This window comes from Panicum virgatum, chromosome 2N (assembly GCF_016808335.1).
Source record: "Panicum virgatum strain AP13 chromosome 2N, P.virgatum_v5, whole genome shotgun sequence".
NCBI classification, from domain to species: Eukaryota; Viridiplantae; Streptophyta; class Magnoliopsida; order Poales; family Poaceae; genus Panicum; species Panicum virgatum.
In genome coordinates, this window is record NC_053146.1 from 51,094,349 (window position 1) to 51,112,695 (window position 18,347).

The window sequence follows — 18,347 nt, forward strand, 5'->3', positions numbered from 1 at the left end:
GGAGTACGACTTATATGCTCCAAACAGAGGAGAAGCAATTTGCAGCCCGGTATCGGTCAAGGATGTAAGTGAAACTTGTTCGCACAAGACTGACAATTCAAGGCATAGTCCATTGTTCAGTTGTGGCCAAGTGTAACTTATGCTCTAGGTGGATGTTCAACCTTAATCAGGTCTCCATCGAAACGCCGGTATATTAAACAGTAGTGGAAATGAACATGTGCCTTGGAATTTGGTGGGGATTGTTAGAATAAATGGGCCAAGAGCCTATTTAATAAAATGATCAATAAATCTCAAGGCCCATATTTTTAAGGGGTAGTTACAATTGTGATAATACCACGTTGATGGCCATCAACAAATAACCAAAAACTGATCTTTCAATAGCTGGTTAATGGTTGTTAACAAATGACCAAAACCTGATCTTTTAATGGCTGGTTGATGGCATTAACCTGGGTACCCAAAGCTTGGCTGGTTGATGGCATTAACCTGGGTACTCAAAGGTTGGCTGGTTGATGGCATTAACCTGGGTACTCAAAGGTTGGCTGGTTGATGGCATTAATCTGGGTACTCAAAGGTCTCCCCTAAAGCCTAATAAGAGAGGCATCACGTCCTTTGTTTTTCACGGGAAAAAGAAGAGAGCTCCACTACCGTGCTGCATTTTTTCTCAGCCCCGTTCCGGCGATCTAAGTGCACGGACTTCGCCGAAAGAGCAAGCCTTCGAAGCTGCGCCCTCACCGAGACTCTGCAGCCGAGGAGTAGAGGAGCGATCAAGTTTTTGGGGAACGCACTTGCGTGACTGCTCGCTGCGAACGACTACTTCGTCTACTTCCCGGAGTCGCCTCTGCACAGCGAACACCTGCACGGCATCGAGTTTGATTGGCTACATCAAACAGGTTCGACTAGTGATGTCGGGTAACGGCGCATCTGGTTCATTCGGAACCGGCCCCGCCTCTGGGTACTTTCTGAACTTAATGTTCATGTTTATTATTTTTGTTACAAGCACGTTGGATCATGTTCTTATTTTTATCTATAGAAATGTCATGATTTATGCTCTATTTTTTGGAATTAAAATGAATCCTAATTGGCCTCTAATTCTAGCAAAACTGAATAGAAATTATTATTGAACTTTTTCATGTATTTCTTGTATAAGCTTTGACCAAGCTGCAACATAAATCCATGATGTGGCGTGGCCTCATATCTCGTGGCCACTTTCTTTCCCGTAAAAAAATAGAAATTAGTTATTGTCCCCATTTGAATTTATGATGTATCTCTTATATTCCTCAAATTTAGAATTTTATTATAATATACGCATCAATCATTGTCTCTAGGAACTACTTTTTTATGGACTTTTGCTATTTATTTTTCATATATTTTATTCAAGTCTAGATCATGATGTGCATTACCCTATAATTAGAGATGAAAATATTTCAACTTTCAAGACATATACTTTGTTCTCACTAATAGACAAATATTTTTGAAAACTTAGAATATTTGGACATGACATGAAATAGAAAATGGTTATCTGGCAATGGGTACCATTGAGAACCATGACAATTGTTGTTAGTAGCAAATGCAACTTCATTCATACACAATAGTGGATCATACAGAAATTGCTATCCCAAAATGAAAAGGTATGTAAAAATTGATAACCCTCAATCCTGAAGCCCTCGATATCATTGGTGTGGTTCTACCAATCGAGAACCTTCATCATTTGCATAAGTTTTTATATATTGCTAAAATGAAGAAGGCCATCAAACTATGAAAAATGGACAAATTAAGCCCTGTACCTAGATGTGTGTGTGTGTGTTCTAAAAATAATAAAAATGGTTTTTTTAAATTGGAAAAATACAAGACCATTACCAAAACTATTATGAAAATTTGGGGTGGAGCATGGCATCCAAAAGATTGGTTTACCTAACATCCATTGGATCTTTTCGGTTTATTTCCTAGTCTAATATAACAAAAAAGGGTAATTTACATAAATAATGGGTACAACTATAAACAATTAATCTCTTGGAAGTTCTAAAGTAGCTGGGATTTGGAATTATTTGGCGTGATATTATCAGTGGACTCCTTGCAACCTCCTCCACTCAATTACTGCTAAATGGTTCTCCGGGGGAGAAAATACATCATCAGCGAGGTTTGCGACAAGGTGACCCACTGTCACCAATGCTTTTCATATTGGTCATGGATGTGCTATGTCATTTGGTGAAAAAAGCTGAAGTTGAGCATTTGTTGCAACCTTTGGCCAAAAGAGCTTTGCAGCATAGAATTTCCTTGTACGCAGATGATGTGGTCCTATTCTTGAGGCCCACGGCTCGTGACATTGAAATTACCTTGGATATCCTTAAGATTTTTAGTGCAGCATCTGGTCTAACAACAAATCTACAAAAAAGCAGTGTTCTCCCCATCAGATGTAACGAAGATGACAAGGCAGTCTTGCTGGACTCTTTACCATGTCAGATTTCAGATTTTCCCTATAAGTATCTAGGGGTTCCCCTTTCCCCTCTCAAGCTAACCAAAACACAAATCCAACCCATTATTGAGAAAATTGCTGATAAACTGCCTAGCTGGAAATCTGAGCTGCTCACCAAAGCGGGCAGATTAATTTTGGTGCAATTTGTTCTCACTTCAATGCTGATTTACATTGTCATGGCACTGGATTTACCCCCTTGGGCATTACGAGCTATTGACAAGATAAGAAGGGGATTTTTATGGAAAGGAAGAAAAGATGCAAAAGGGGGTCATTGTCTACTTGCTTGGCCAAAGGTTACAAGACCACTGTATTTGGGGGGTCTAGGTATTTCTAATCTTCATAATTTGGGCTGGGCTCTAAAACTTAGGTGGCTATGGCTCCAAAAAACAGAACCAGGAAAGGCTTGGGCCTTCTTTCCTATCCAAGCTCAACCTCAAGTCATTTCCTTCTTTGCAATGGCTGTGGAGACAGTAGTTGGAAATGGGAAAAATACTCGTTTTTGGACTGATAGATGGATTCTTAGTCAGAGCTTGGAACATGCCTTGCCACATCTGTTCAGCTCTATAGCGACCAGAGCAAGAAAGAAAACAGCTTTTGATGCTTTTACTGGTAGAAGTTGGATTTCAGATATAAAGGGTGCATTAACTGTGCCTGTGCTGGTCGAATATCTTCACCTATGGGAGCTGCTCTCAACTGTTGTGCTGCAACCTGAAGTGGAGGATACACATATTTGGAAATTCACAACTTCTGGTATGTATTCCACCAAATCAGCTTATGAGGCCTTATTTGTCGGATCAACTCATTTCAACCATTGGGAACTAATCTGGAAAAGTTGGGCCCCAAGGAAATGCAAGTTCTTTTTGGGCGAAATAGCCAAAATCGTCCCTCAACTATCGCTCAAGGCTCAATTTCATCCCTAGACTTTAAAAACGTCAATTTTAGTCCCTGAACTATGTTAAACGGGTCAATTTCGTCCTCCTGATGACGTGGCGTGCCACCGTGGACCGCCAAGTCAGCGCCCAGTCATCATATGATGGGAAATACTGTTTCTACCCTCGAGGTAGCTAAACTCAGATTCGCTCACAGCCCCAGGTCCGGAAATCCCCATTGCAATACTGCATCTGTTACCCATCAAGAATAAATTCCCCATTAAAATGAAATCTAACAGTCAATACCTCATCATCTCCCATGTTAATTCCGCCCTACAGATTCAATTTCGTGGTCAAATTCCATCATATGATGACTGGGCGCTGACTTGGCGGTCCACGATGGCACGCCACGTCGTCACGAGGACGACATTGACCTGTTTAGCATAGTTCAGGGACTAAAGTGGACGTTTTCAAAGTTCAGAGACGAAACTGAGCCTTGAGCGATAGTTGAGGGATGATTTTGGCTATTTTGCCTTCTTTTTGTGGACAGTGGCACATAACAGATGTTGGACAGCTGATAGATTAGCACGGCGTGGTCTCATTCATCCTCCAAAGTGTCCACTTTGTGATCAGGTCGGAGAAACAATCGATCACTTGATGGTTTCTTGTGTTTTCACAAGGCAGATCTGGTACACTATTTTGCAGTCCTTTGGGTTACAAATCCTTGCTCCACAGATGGAGGATAGTATCTTTGTGGACTGGTGGGTTGCTGTGAATAACAGGGTGGCTGGTCAACAAGAAAAAAAAAAGGGGCTTAATTCCATCATTATTTTGGGAGCTTGGTCAATCTGGAAGCATCGTAATCATTGTGTTTTTGACTGTGGTAATCCTAGCTTAGCCAGAGTTGTCGCTGTTTTTAGAGAAGAAGTACATCTTTGGTCTTTAGCAGGGGCTCGAGGAGTTACTCATCTCCTCGCCCTAGCTCCTTACTCCTAATTGGTCAAGTGTCTGGTCTGCTTTGTTTCCTTAGAAAGACAAACAGTTTTTTAGTGTTTTTTCATGGCGTGCTACTGGCCCTCTAACCTTGTAGCTGTTTTGTATTTGGGGCATTCTAGGATTCAAAATTTGTCCTCAAATATAAAACATTCTAGGTTGAAAGTAGACCCAACCATCTTAATTGTGCATCGTTTTCGAATCTTTCTCAATAGAAAGATGTGTATGCAAACATGTAGGGGAGATGCATGTGGTGGAGGTGCATGAGGAAATAGCATGCTACATTAATTAGTATATATTTAATGACTCAAATAGAGTTCTAATGCATAATAATTAGGGGTAGAAGAGTCTTTTCTACACTACCATAATATGTTTTAAAAACTCTAGAATGCCCTACATTTCAGGACGAAGAGAGTATTAAGCCTGGTCACCAAAAGATGTGGGAGAAAGAGAACCAACCAACCATACATCGTGTTATCTTCTTTCAAGAAAAAGAATCGTCCTGCGTTCACCTAACGCTCATACTCTAGACAAGAATGTCACCGAAAGCATCGTTTTATATGCCGCAAAGATCAGAAGGCAAAGATGCCCATTAGTCCCTCATTATATTATTGCAATTCAGGGGGGTTGAGGTCGTCGACCTTCCTCGTTCACCGTGTTAGGTCTAGGTGCCCTCCGGCTGGCAGAGAAACTTCCCCTTGAAATAATATAATGTGGTTGCTTATAAATATAAAGCGGGCCAGGGTCGGTGGCTTTCATTCATATATAGCTTTCATTCGTATACCCTCCATCTTGAAATACAGGGCATTCTAGTATTTAAAATTTATCTTCAAATATAAGACCAATCTCAATGGAAATTTCATGAGTACAATTATATAGACTGGAAACTAGGTAATTGTGCTAGATGGATTTTATAGTGATGAAACTCCCCTCATATCCTATGAAACTCTATCTTTCTCTCTCCTTGCCATGTCAGCAAAATTGATGATATTTAATGCCATGAAATTCTCCACATAAAACCTCCATTAAAACTGACCTAAGGCATTCTAAGTTGAAAGTGGATCCAACTATTTTAATTATGCATCGTTTTCGAGTGTTTCTCAATAGAAAGATGTACATGTAATTATGTAGGGTGAGGTGCATGTGCGGGAGGTGCATAGGAAAGAGTATGCTACTTTAATGAGTACATATTTAAGAACCCAAATAGAATCTCAATGCATAATAATTAGGGGTAGAAGAGTTTTTTCTACACAACTATAATTTATTCTAAAAATTCTAAAATACCCTATATTTTAGGACGGAGGTAGAAGTCATTTACTGCACGTGTGACTGAACTTAATTTATGGTGACTGATGATGAGGACTGGGAGAATTTTACCTCTCCAGAGATCCTTGCAGGCTGCATTGTCGCCGTCCAAGAGGCCGAGCCCCACGACACCAACCGCCCGGTGGTGGCAGCCCAGTTCAAGAGTAGGAGGGCTGCTGGGCTGGGCTGGCAGCCCACCCACATGATCGGACCCATCCCAAGAAATACCCCCTCAAAAAAAAGGAAAGAAATAGCCTCCTCTTGAAGCCGTCGACGCCGCCGCGGCGCCGCCGCACTGCCGCAGCCCTAGCGATTTGGTAAAAACTAAAAAGGAAGGAGAAGAGACATGGTGATCGCCGTTGATCTAAGGCCTGTGTCGGAGGACGACCTGCGGAAGTGCAATTTGTTCCGGTGCTTTTGTTGTTGGCGCAGACGCTGCTCGCTCGGGATCCCGCGCATTGGGCCCCGTAGCGAGTATCTCCGTTTGCCGGCCGGCGCCGACGAGGGGCCGATGTTAATGCGGGACTTGGGATGCTCCAGCGCCACCCACCGGATGGATCTCTGTTGGGGAGAAGAGGAGGAGAACAAGGAGGAAGGAGGAGGACGGGAAGAAGAACAGCAGCTTTTGGAGGTGGACAAGGAAGAAGAAGAGGACTCTGCCACTACTGACGGCCGCCCGCTCTGGTCGGTCCTCGTTGGTTGCACCTCCGCCGACCATCCGTCGCACGATCTACGCCTACACTACTTCCGGGTCACCGCCTCCGGCCGCGTCATCGGCCACAACAACGACCTGCTCGAGCTCTTCTGAAGTGTGTCCCCGATCGACGACAAGCACACCATGTTCCCCGTCGCCAGGGCCGCGATAGTCCCGGCCGACCGCCATCTTTACATCATCTGCGCACATTTGCCGGCGACCGTCTCGAGCAGCACCAGCGGCCAACAAGCCGGCGAGAGGGTCTTTCATCCCAAAGCCTTCTCTTTGAACACTGCAGACAAGAGCCTGTCTACTCTGCCGCCCCTCCCGTTCACTATCGGCTCATGGCAAGCTATCACAGCGTGTGGCAAGCTCTGGGTGCCGCTCGTCTCGGTAAAGAGAGGCTCCTATGGAGGGATATTGCGCCTCGTCGTTTACGAGCTGATTGGGGACTGCTGGGCTGAAGTCAGCAGTGTCGAATTCCCTTACAAGCGTTCGTTGGAACTTGGATACAGTGGCTCCTTACTCCAGGGCTATGTGGCTCTCGATAGTAGATTCATTCTACTATCGTTCAGTAACTCCAACTTCTTCTTATTCAAGTGCACCAGCGGCGAGTTGTCCCAAGTTGACACTGATGGAACAAGTCAATATGTTCCTATCACTGGTAAAGCAGTGCATGTCCAGCGCGATGGCATGATCTACTTCATACGGGGCACCAAATTGTTTGCATACAAGAACCCTCCAAGTTGGGACAAGCCGCTTGCGGCTCCCATAGCGATTGGTCATATTTGGCCCTACGATGAGGAAGGGTATGGCTTCAGGGAGCACCTAAGTGGCCGAATGGTTTGCGCTGTTTGGATCAATATGCGCCAGCCGTGCGGGTGTGCCACACGGCATGCCCTGGTCACAACGCTCAGCATCAGAGGCGCCATTGATGAATCTGGCTGCTTTGTCCCCAATGGTGTTGACATCCTGCACTCCACCTGCCGCCGGATAGACATGCTCAGGAGCATTGCACCTGGATACACATGCTCTGACATCTTCTGTTTCCTGCAGTAAGTAATCTTGGTTTGTTTTGCTCAAATCAGTTCCTTGATGCTTAATTCATTGCTTTGTCAGTTTGTACATCCATCTGTTTTAGCACGTCAGCTAACGTTAGTTTCATTACAACTTCAGTGGACACTGGTGCATTTCAGCTTTTTGCAATAATTTCAAGGTGTTCTCATAAATTACTGTCGGTAAACTCAAAATATCCTTACTGGTGTGACAGGAAGTATCAGATTCGTGGAGCCAAGTTTCATCCCTCAGACCTTTCAGAGATGGGAAGATTCTACTGCCCCCAAGTTGTAAAGTTCTCGGAAATGCTTACTTGCTGCAGGTTTGATTTCATTTTAGTAACCAAATTTCTCTTAACAATTTCTTATTTTAAATTGCACTAATTGGTTCTTATCAAGCACTAGCAGTTCGACTATAGGTTATTAATTAGTCATTTGAGTGTACTCCAAGTTTGTTTTGTTGATTTCAGCTCTCTACCACACTAGCTTGTGTAGCTAATCCTGCTCATTAATGGTTTAGAGACCTTTACATTTCATTATAAAACACTAAAAACTTCTTTAGAAAAATATGGATTGGAGCTGACATCGCAAGTTCACAGCTATAATGGATAGGGGGGGGCACTGGTGTTCGAAAAAAAATGATATATGAGTAGCAGGTATAATAAAGGTGGTTTACTGAAGGTGGGAGTAGCTATAAATGGTAGTTGAATGTATTATGTATATTGTAATAGCCAGATTATATGAGTTTGTTTCTTATCACTAAAATGCCTCAGAGCTTTTGCGATTAAGTTCGCCTTTCTCAAAAAAAAAAAACTCGACCTACGAGGAGCAAGCCGCCCCCCGGGCATTAATGTAAGAAGAAGACCTCTCACGCAGGCCGAGAAAACCCCCGAACCCCTGCCCCACCCTTACACAGGGGCGCCGTAACCCGTGTGAGAGCGGGCCGGGGTGAGCCGGGACCTATTTCCATGTGCTTTGGTGTGTAGGCAGGCGAGGGGATTTTTTTAACCTCAGCCTGAAATTCGCTCCCACCGGGAGTTGAACCCAAGACCTGAGGAGTGCTACTGAGGCCACCTAACCAATCCGGCTAGGCACCCTTTCGCTAGTTCGCCCTTCTCATCTCTGAAAAGTATGGAGTCTGCTTGGAATTGTCTAGTACATGTTTATGATTGACATGAAGTTCTTGTATGGAATGTACATACATGGTATTATCGAGGGATTGGGAACTAAATTTGACAATCAGGTACGAGATGGGCTGAAGTCAACAAAAGCAAACTTGAGGTTTTGGTTGTGTAAGATTGAACAATAGAACTGATCACTTGAAATCAACAAAGTTATAGCGGGTTGCTGCAATAAAACATAGCTGTGCAAGGGTCTTATTGTAACTTTCCCTTTGAATAATTTAGTTACTGTACTTCAACCAAGAGTTTTTTGTACTGAACAGTTACAACTTTTAACTGTAGGGAGTTTCTAAGTGGAAAACCTGAGCCAGGTCGAGGTGTAATAGCTCTTGACTTATGAAAAATTTCTACCAAATCATATTTCTATTTTATCTGTCAGGCAGATCAGTGCTCCCTTTTGTATCAAATATCTACTTCAGGAGGCAAGTTGACATGCACTGACAAGGTCCTGGAGGCATGGAGGCAGTACTGCGTCTAGACACAGATTTGGAGATGTTGGAATACATGACCCTCCAGCATGGTATTTTGTACATCGCGGATCGACACTTGATGTTATCCCATCGAGTCCAGACTGTGATCACTATGTGGTCGACGTCGAAAGGAAGTCCTACAGTCTCTACAAGAGCAAAAGATCCAAGCCCTTTTTTCAGCAGTTTTCCGAGCTGGTCAGTATGTCGTGGCTCTATGTGACACTTTGCAGTATGTCTATATCCTTCAAAACAATTCCCAGTGGAGACGTCAGAACACGGCATCAAGGTCCGTTGATGTGTCATGAAAGGTCAAGGTTTCTGGATTTGTAGACCTCATCGACGATGCGTTCATGATATCAGATTTTGACACAGCTGAGTTCTTCTTGTTTGATTTGAAGAGATGGGAATGGTTTTCCGTCAAGCCATCTTTTCATTTGCTGAGTGGAAGATGCATATTCGCAGAGGGTTTCATTTACACCTGCTCAGATGAAGGTCTTGCTGCTTTTGAGCTGATCCACGATGATACTTCATATTCGCTCGGTGTGCCAATCATGTTAGATTTTTCTTGGAAGTACATTTGGGGCAACAGAAGGTTTCTATCCTTTGATTCAATTTGCAAGGGCGAGATTGGTGATTGCATTGCTTTCTGCGTGGTCCACGGGCATGAACTAGCATCTCCTAGTACTTGGAGCCACACCCTGGCAGCAACCACAGTACAAGTGCAGCTTGTGGAAACAGCACCAGGAACAAAAGAGCCTGTCAGAGTTGATCATGTTGACATCTTTCTTTCGTCCATTGTGCAGAAAAGGTGGATCTTGACCAACTATGCTTTTGCTTTGTAAGCCAGTTGCAAGCTGTTCGGTACCAAGTTCTGGGAGGTTCTATAAGGCTGGCTGGAAGCTGTGTTGACATTTGATTGATTCGTCGAGGCTGGCTGGGAGGTTCTATACTTTGTTCTGTTACTGGGGTTTCATTCAGCAGGAGATCAGAAAATTCGTCGAGGACCCGGACCGTGAGGCCCAGCCAGCAGCCCAGCTGCGTACGTGCGCTGCCGCCCACCTCCTCTTGTACAGTTGTACCACGGCCCGCGACGCAGATCGTTCTCCTGGTGCATCAGAGAGCATGACCCCGGATCGCGTCACCACCGAGCCGGTTATCAAGTGTAACTAAGAAGAGGCCGATTAATTGCTCGTCGCGCGAATAGGACGCGTGCTGTGCCAAGGATTAGTCAAGCCTAACGCTACCTGGGGTCCCGTCACGTCGACACTCGAGCAGCCAACAGTTAGCCTTTTTAGGGCTCATTTGATCCATACTAAAAATTAGCCAAGTGATCCAAACAGGAAGGCTAGATATCAGTATGGGTTAAAAATTAGCTAAGCATCCAACTGAAGTTTAGTCCTTTAATCCTCTAAAACTAGTTAAAAGACTAAAATATTCTCCCCAAATGTTACCCTCTTAAAGTGCGTGCTTGACTTAAACTTTCCTTGTATAACTAAAGTTTAGCCCAAATAATCTTAGCTAGCTAAAATTTATACTTCTAAATTTAACCCTGGCTAAATTTAATTCTAGCCCATTCAGTTATAGGTCTTCGTCCAGGCTAACCGTTTGAACGGTTACCCGCTTAACCGGCCTTGAGGCTTCTGGAGGCTGCACGTGGTGCGTGGTTGCTCCAAAAGCCACAACTAATGGTGGCTCAGGCACAGGCAAGCAATCAGTAGCGATCTTCTCGATGAGCACGACCCATGAATTAGTTTACCACTTTACCCCCACTAACCGTGACCGCTATTGAATCCTTTCAAAACGAGCTAGGCCCATGCTACCGCTTCAGGTTGTGAACAGGTTAGGTTCACCTGAGTAGTGTAGGCTGGATCATAGTATTGTTAGGTTTTCTGTTAAGCTTAGCGTTGAACTAATAAAGTGATTAATACCCTTAATCACACCTTAGCTCCTTCACTCAGCAACATTGAAGTAGTTTTTTTTTCCTTTATTGGAGTAAGCTAGTCGGTCCCTATATATAGCTACAGGGATGGCCTGGGCACTCGAAAGCTGGGAAATGCGAGGGCGATCGAGAGTTCGAGACACGAACGTCTCACCCGGGGTGAGTCACCCCATGTCGTTCATCAAGTAGAACCTGTTTGTTTATCGCCTCCAGCAGCAGCATGATAACGGCGCCGAGTGACTCACGCGGACGTCATGCTGACGCCAGACGTCAAGCTGATAAGAACACGTACCAGCACTGACCCGGAATTCCGTCTCGTTTGCGCCTCGACGTCGACGGAAGAAAAGCTTATAGCTTCCCGCTGTTTGCTCGCCAATTTTCTTGTCGCGCTCGCCGTGACGGCGGCAGCATCGCTTTCAGCCCCAGGCATGTCTGTCATCCCCTTCATCAGCTCTTCCCTGCTGAATCCGTAGCGTCTGTCTGAAGCAGAAGCTCCGGACCAACCAAGGGGGAAAGAAACTCCGTCAGTCAAAACGGCCTGCAACGTACGCCGTACGGGAGTACTACTAAAGAGATTGTGCGCACTGACCGTGTGGTGGTATTTTCACGCATCTCGGCCACCAAAATATCTCATTTTCGGTGGCCTTTTTGCAGAGTAGCTTTCGTTGTGCCCATAGAATAAGTTCATCAGAAGTTTTTGGGAGGGCCCGGACAACATGACTAGTCGATCTGTGGGCGGGGCCGTCCGCCTCCGGTGGCCGGAAAAGAGGGGGATCAGGCGGAGGCCTATTCCGTTTCTGCTCCCCACTTGAGCATCACTCACTTTTTCAGAAAGAGAAACTGGCCAGAAATCAGAGAGGGAAAGGAGGAGAAAGAAAGAGAAGCCGGGCGTAAACAATTCAGGCGAGATGAGATGCTTCACCTGCAGATTATTTTAGCAGCTGTTCCATGTGACGAGGACCGACGACGGGACCGGCGCCATTGGGCACATGGCGGTTGGCGAATCCACCCGGGAAAGCCCCACGAAGCTGAGGACGTTGAGAGACGGGTCGCCGGGTCGGGATCGGGGCTCAGCTGAAGAGGTCGACGCAGCGGCTGCCGGCGGGTGAGCTCACCCGTACGTCATGGTAGTATCACCAAGCGGAGCCGGGCCGGTCCTGTCTGTCAAGGCCGAGCCATGTGAAAGCCCTCCCTGTCAGTCAGAGTCGGAGGAGCAATGACTTGAGGCAGCTGCTCGCTCGGTCGCTCCCCATAGAACCGTTGCTTGCAAGAACAAAATGCCCGGGCAGGGCAATGATCGCCCCCTCCCTGCCCGGGCGCCGGGTGCCCCGTTCAAGTTACGGTTGTCCTTACTCCATCTATTTTTATTTACGTATCATATTATATTTATCTTAAGTTAAACTTAGTAAATTTTGATAAAACGTATAAAAATAAATAATAACATTTACAGTACCAAATTTGTTTCATTGAATACATCATGAAGTATACTCCATACTAGAATATAGGTGTCGCTGCGGGAAATGGGCGACTACAAAACTACTCGATTGCTTGATTGTTGTGCGCTTGATCGGATATGGTCTAGCACGTAAAGACTCGAGGATTTAGACTGGTTCGGGCCTGAAAATACCCTACGTCCAGTATGGGGGTGGTATTCTTGCTCTATTGCTCTCGAGCCCGGGTGCTCAAAGTTTAGAGGGGAGCTTACAAGCTGGTCTAGTAGTGTCGAACCCGTGGGAGTCCAACCAACCCTTTCCTATGTAGCCTCCGGTAGCACAGCCGAGACAGCGACGGGTTCTCCACCCATACGGGGATGGAGCGACAGAAGTATGGAAATAGGATAAGGTAGCGGCAAGACGAGCCGTTTAAATAGGTGTCAAGTGGAAGTGCAGTGATGTATGCAGCTGAGGCATCCTAACGAACGAACGATTTGAACCTTGTTCCTACACGACCTGATCAAATTGATCAGGCGCTTGCCATCTATCTTCATTGTTCAACTCTTTGATGAAAAGATGAAAAAACAAAAAAAAAGCTCTGCCCTCCCTCTCTATTTATCCAAGAGATGGAAGGGCAGAGTCCTTTGGTGTTCCTTCCAGTTAAGAATTGGGGCCTTCCCTTTTATAGTCCAAAGTGGGGCCCCCATTTACACTTATCTATTGTTGTGCCTTTGCACTGTCGGGGCGCAAATCTTTTTTGTCAGTCGTCAGGGCCCACTCAGTCGGTCGGGAGTGGGCGAGCTTGATCCTGACAATCTTTTGGTGCAAGGAATGATCCTGGCGATCTCCTTGAGCGGCGTGTCCCCCTGGCGCTGTCCCATCCTGGCTCAGTCGGGGCGGCGTGACCACCCGGTCGGTCGCTCGGGGGTCTCCTTCGGTCTTGTCCGCCGGAGCCTGGGTTTCTTACTTGCGGGGCTATCTTACGTAGCACTGCCACCAGACGGCGCACCTGGTGAGGGGTGTCTTACCGAGGCCTGGCCGGGGGTGTCCGGTCACGATCGTTGGCGTAATAGAGTGGTGCGCAGGGGCGACCATCATTACGGCGAAGGAAGGCAGCGGCTGTGGACACCCCCCTCCCGTTGTGTCAAGGGGCCCGCACGAGCGGCGCTGTCCCCTTGTCAGGGAGGCCTGCTGTATTGGCCTTTGGCGCAAGATAAGGAGAACCGGCGCCTTGGGTCTTGCACGGAGGTTGTCTTGGCCGGCAGGCCTGTCAGGGGCGCGCGGCGTCCTTGGAGCGCACGTCTCAGGCCACCAGCCTGGCCTTGACCCGGGGCGCTAGGTTGGGGGGGGGGGCGCCACGTGTCCGGGAGGTCGGGCTCCCAGACCCGTTCGCTTAGCAGCGAAGGCAGTTTCCCGCGCGGCTTAACGGGCCGTACTGTCCTTGGCCCAATAAGTCTGCTGGGCCTCGTTTTATATAAGTGGGGCCCATTAGGGACCCCTAGTTTATTCCCCGTCAGAGGTCCCCGAGCGATTCTACGATTTTGAAATAATCGTGGAGCCGCTGGTCTCGGCTCTGATGGTTCCTGAGCGGGACGTCCCATCCCGCTGCTCGTGCCTTCAGCTTTCGGCGTGCGCCAGGCGAGGCGTGACGGGGTCAGGCCCGTCTTGATGACCGGCTGACGGGTCGTGGAATCTTGAGGCCGGTCGTCGCGTCTTATCATTGTACCACGGACGCCTCGTTTTCCCCCGCTCGGGGCCGCCTCCCATTGGTGGGTCGTGCAGCGATCGTGCCCCGAGTGGCGCGGTAGTTGCCTGGCGTGTTGGCGCCGTTCCATCGGCATCTTTAAGAGTGAGTTTGGATAGGTGAGGGCTCTTGGTGTGCCCCGTTCTGGCTGGCCCACTGACTGCTGGGACCGTCGGTGCCTTCGTTGGCCTATAAATAGGGGGATTGTGGATACATGGTTCCACACAAGTAGATGGATCATAGAGTTCCATTCGCTAGTTCTCTTCCTCACACCCCACACCCGTCATCTAGATGAGAGTGGGCATGGCTCGTTTTTCTGGTGCTAGAAGAATGCTTGCGAATGGCGGGGGGTCTTCCTCAGGCATGGACTCGTCGGCGAGTTCATGCCGCCGACCGTTGCACGGCGCCGAGAAGTCCGAGGGCCTACTGCTGGAGTAGGCAAGCCAGGCCATTGGTCTGCCCGCTCCCTTGCCAGCAGGCAAGGGGGGGCTCCTGGCCTCTCGTGGCCTCCTTGGACTCCTCTCAGCGCCGGCCTGGAGACTTGGTGGTGGTGCGACACTTCCCTGCCGTGGGGGTTACTCTTCTGCTCTGCATCCTACTTGCGGTTGCCGCTCCCCCGAGATCTCGGGTGGGCAGTTCATGCGTCGTCGACGCGGAGCCGCAGATCTGCTGCCTCATCTTCCAACTTATGGTTGGAAGGCTGCACAGCTCAATGCTGTGCACGTGGCAGCGGGGGACGGTGAAGAGTTCCTGTCTCGCCAGGCAGGGTGGTCTTGCCACCACGATGGGTCTCTGCGCCTCTGCCTGGAGGCGAGCGGTTTAGAGTGGTTCGCCTGGAAGCTGTCGTGCCCAGCAGAAAGGAGATCACAGTGCGTCTTCCAGCGTATGAGGAAGATACCCAGGAGCAGGTGCCGGCGGGGAGTCTTGGGCTAACATCCGCTCCGAAGACTTCCCCTCATCGGCATCATCTGCCTCCTTCTTCGGCAGGGGTTTCTTGGCGCGGTTGGTGCTAGAAGAAGGCTTGCGAGGTGCTACAAAAAGTCTTGCGACGTTCTTTGGCCATGTCCTCCAGCTTGCCAGGTAGCAGCCGTTGCCTTAGCCCCTTTTTGTTGCTCCCTTGGTGGGAGTAAATGGATTTGATCCATTGTATCCGTTGCATCCATGAGTCGAGGACATCTAGCTTTCATTTGTTGTAATGGCTTAGAGTCAATTATTGTAAAGGAAGATTAATGAAACAAAGTTGGCCCTGAGGCGCTCTTGTTTGTTCATTTTTCTGCATTGTTTTTTTTCATTTTCGTGCCTCAACGATGAATGACTCCACTGCGACCGATAGCGATCAGAGGAGGTGAACCCTACCGCTTGACCTAGATGGCCCAGAACGGCGAGTTCGGTGAGCTCGATAGCGGGTAGGCCCAATTAAGGACAACCCGAGTGAAGTCCGACCCTGCCGCGGACGGTCGGGTCGACGGAGCCCCAATGGAATGTAGCAGCACCGTCCAAATTAAACCGGCTTAAATACACTAACCATAATCTTAATACTTAATCAAGTTACTGTGCACTTAAAACGGTGTAACCTGACAGGCTGTCGGGTAAAATCCCGATTAAACTGCTGTACTCCAGGATCATAATTGCACTAGTAGACCCATACGAAGGCGAGCACAAGTGATACCAGCATACATAAATCTTCAAATTAATTTACAACACCGGTTTTACATAAAAGCTTTAAGTACAAACGACAGAGTTCAAAACACAGTGGAAGTTTAAACTGAGTTCGAATACAATATGATAACCAAGACGACAATACAAGGTGAGCTCCACATCCTGCCCACCGATGTGATGCCAACCTGCCCAATCTTCACGGGGAAGACGGTGCCCACTCGACGGTCCAACCCGGAGGAAGCGGCTGTCCAATCCAGGACGCACATACCTCCTCGAAGTCCGCGGGGACACAACCTGCTCAGAAGGGTTACAACAACAACCCTGAGTATACTAATACTCAGCAAGGCTTACCCGACTCTGGGTATACTTAGCCCATTACCTAGACATGCAAGGCTTTTTGGCTCTAGAGTTCTTTTGCTGAAAAGCTGCTAGAAGTGAATCCTTACTTTCAATATTTTAGCTCCATTTAGTACAGCGAGTATTAACTAAATTCGCCTAAACATCTAGAGCACACATGGTGGATCAGATTATTCTTCAGTAACTCACAAACTAGACTTTTCCATTCCGTTTTCATTCCACTTTCTTACTACGATGTGACGCAGTGACCAAGGATCTCATATCAGCGAGTCACAGCGAATCGATCCGTTTTAACCTTGCAAGGTGGACCTAACTCACACGACACATGTAAGCCCCGTCGGGCCACGCGCGTCAACTGTTTCCATCATTACCACGACATCTGAACCACGCCTGCTAAAACCCAGGTGATGGGCCCCTCTCGGTGAACTCCCAGAGAACCCGAAGGCGGCATCCTATCCAACACCCGCCAACTTCCACGCCCAGCGTAGCAGGTCGGAATTCAAACTATCGTTGTAAAGCGGTACACAGCTTACCGGTTTCGACTATCTACTTCCGGCATGTGGTTAATACTGTTCAATCCTCAGTCATCAGGGCCAACAACGGTACGGTCCTCAATCGACACAGGCGGAAGTTCATTTTCTCATCTATTCCATTTCTATACTCCAAACCATTTCCGCCCGATCTCCAATTCTATTTTCCTCTTTGGTTCAACCTTCAGCAACTTTGCCAAAAAAAAACAAGGACTTAAAACACGCGAGTGACAGGAAATCACTCGACTTCTACCGAAAACCTATTTAGCAGAGCATTTCTATCGACATCTGCATACTAGTATAGACTCACGGGTACCTAGGGAAAACATGCATACTATGGTTCCATACAACTCCTAGAACATAAATGCACAAATACTTAATTAAATATTAATATACTTAAATTATGGGTTATGCTCCGTGGCTTGCCTTGCAGGTCAGCGGGGTTAACGAGGTCTTCTGGAGCGTGCTCAACGGCGTCCTCCTGCTGCTCTCCCGCTTGCGGCTCCTGGATCGGTTCGGCGATCAGCTCGTAGGCGACTTCATTCGCGGCGTCTACACGAATAAAAATATGCCATGCAATAGTTAGGACACAGTGCGACGCACGAGTGCTCAAGATGCGATGCAATGCGATATAATGCAAAATGAGCCACAATTAAGACCGACCAACAATAATTAAGTAATCACAACAACAAGGATAAAGCCGAAAGGGTGTGGGTGCTCATGATTGGTTTCAAGACTTCAAAATATTTTAGCCTGAAGTGTTTCCTTCAAAACAACAACTACTAAACTTGCTTAGGGTAGCATGGATTAAAACAGAGGCTTGCTTTGCTAAGGTTACACATGCATAAAACAATAATCAAATAACCACAATTATAAAAGAAAAGTGCTGCTAGAAGCCAAATAAAAGTAAAGATTTGACTTGCAAATGTGATCTAGCAACAAGAATTTATCCAAAATAACATGATTTTGATAAAGCATGCCATCTAATTTTTCCAACAATTATTGCTGCTAACAAAGCATTTAAATAACCCTAGCAAGGAAATTAACCAAGAATAGATCCACAATCAAGCACATAGGCTACGCACCTGAAAATTTTTCCAGTGGACTACACATACAAAGAGTAATCTACTGGATAAAATTCATAAATTTTTGAGCAACGGAACAACCGGCAATAATTAAACTAGCTTAAACACAAACTGAATTTTTAGTAGGGGCAAAAGTGACATTTCCCAAGCCCAAGTATTTTTCTTCTGTAGATCTTGATTTTAGAAACCTAACAAAATTGGGTTTGCATTTTTAGGATTTTTCTGTGAATTTCTATGCAATTATGAAATTTTCAGCCGAAAAGAATAAATAAATAAATAAAAACAAACAATAGGGAGCTGACAGCCGGGCCCCACTTGTAAGTGGGCGCCGGCCCGGCTCCCAGGCTCCTCCCCCTCCCTGCTCTGCCCCGCGCGGCGGCCGGCGCGCGGCCAGGCCGATCGCGACGGCGCTGCCTCGCCGGTGGTGACCGGCCGGCGGCGCGGCCGGGCCGAGCTGCGGCCAGGGCGGCTGGGGGTATGGGGCGCGCGCGGAACAGGGGCGCAGGGCGTCGGCGGCGGCGCACGCGGGCTGGAGCGGCGGTGCGGCGTCGGCGGCGGCG

The 18,347-nt window shown here is 47.3% G+C and overlaps 1 pseudogene; it reads left to right on the plus strand.

Annotated features, from left to right (window-relative positions):
• Positions 1-5,915: 5,915 nt before the first annotated feature.
• LOC120661054 lies at positions 5,916-9,390 on the plus strand (annotated as a pseudogene).
• Positions 9,391-18,347: the final 8,957 nt, after the last annotated feature.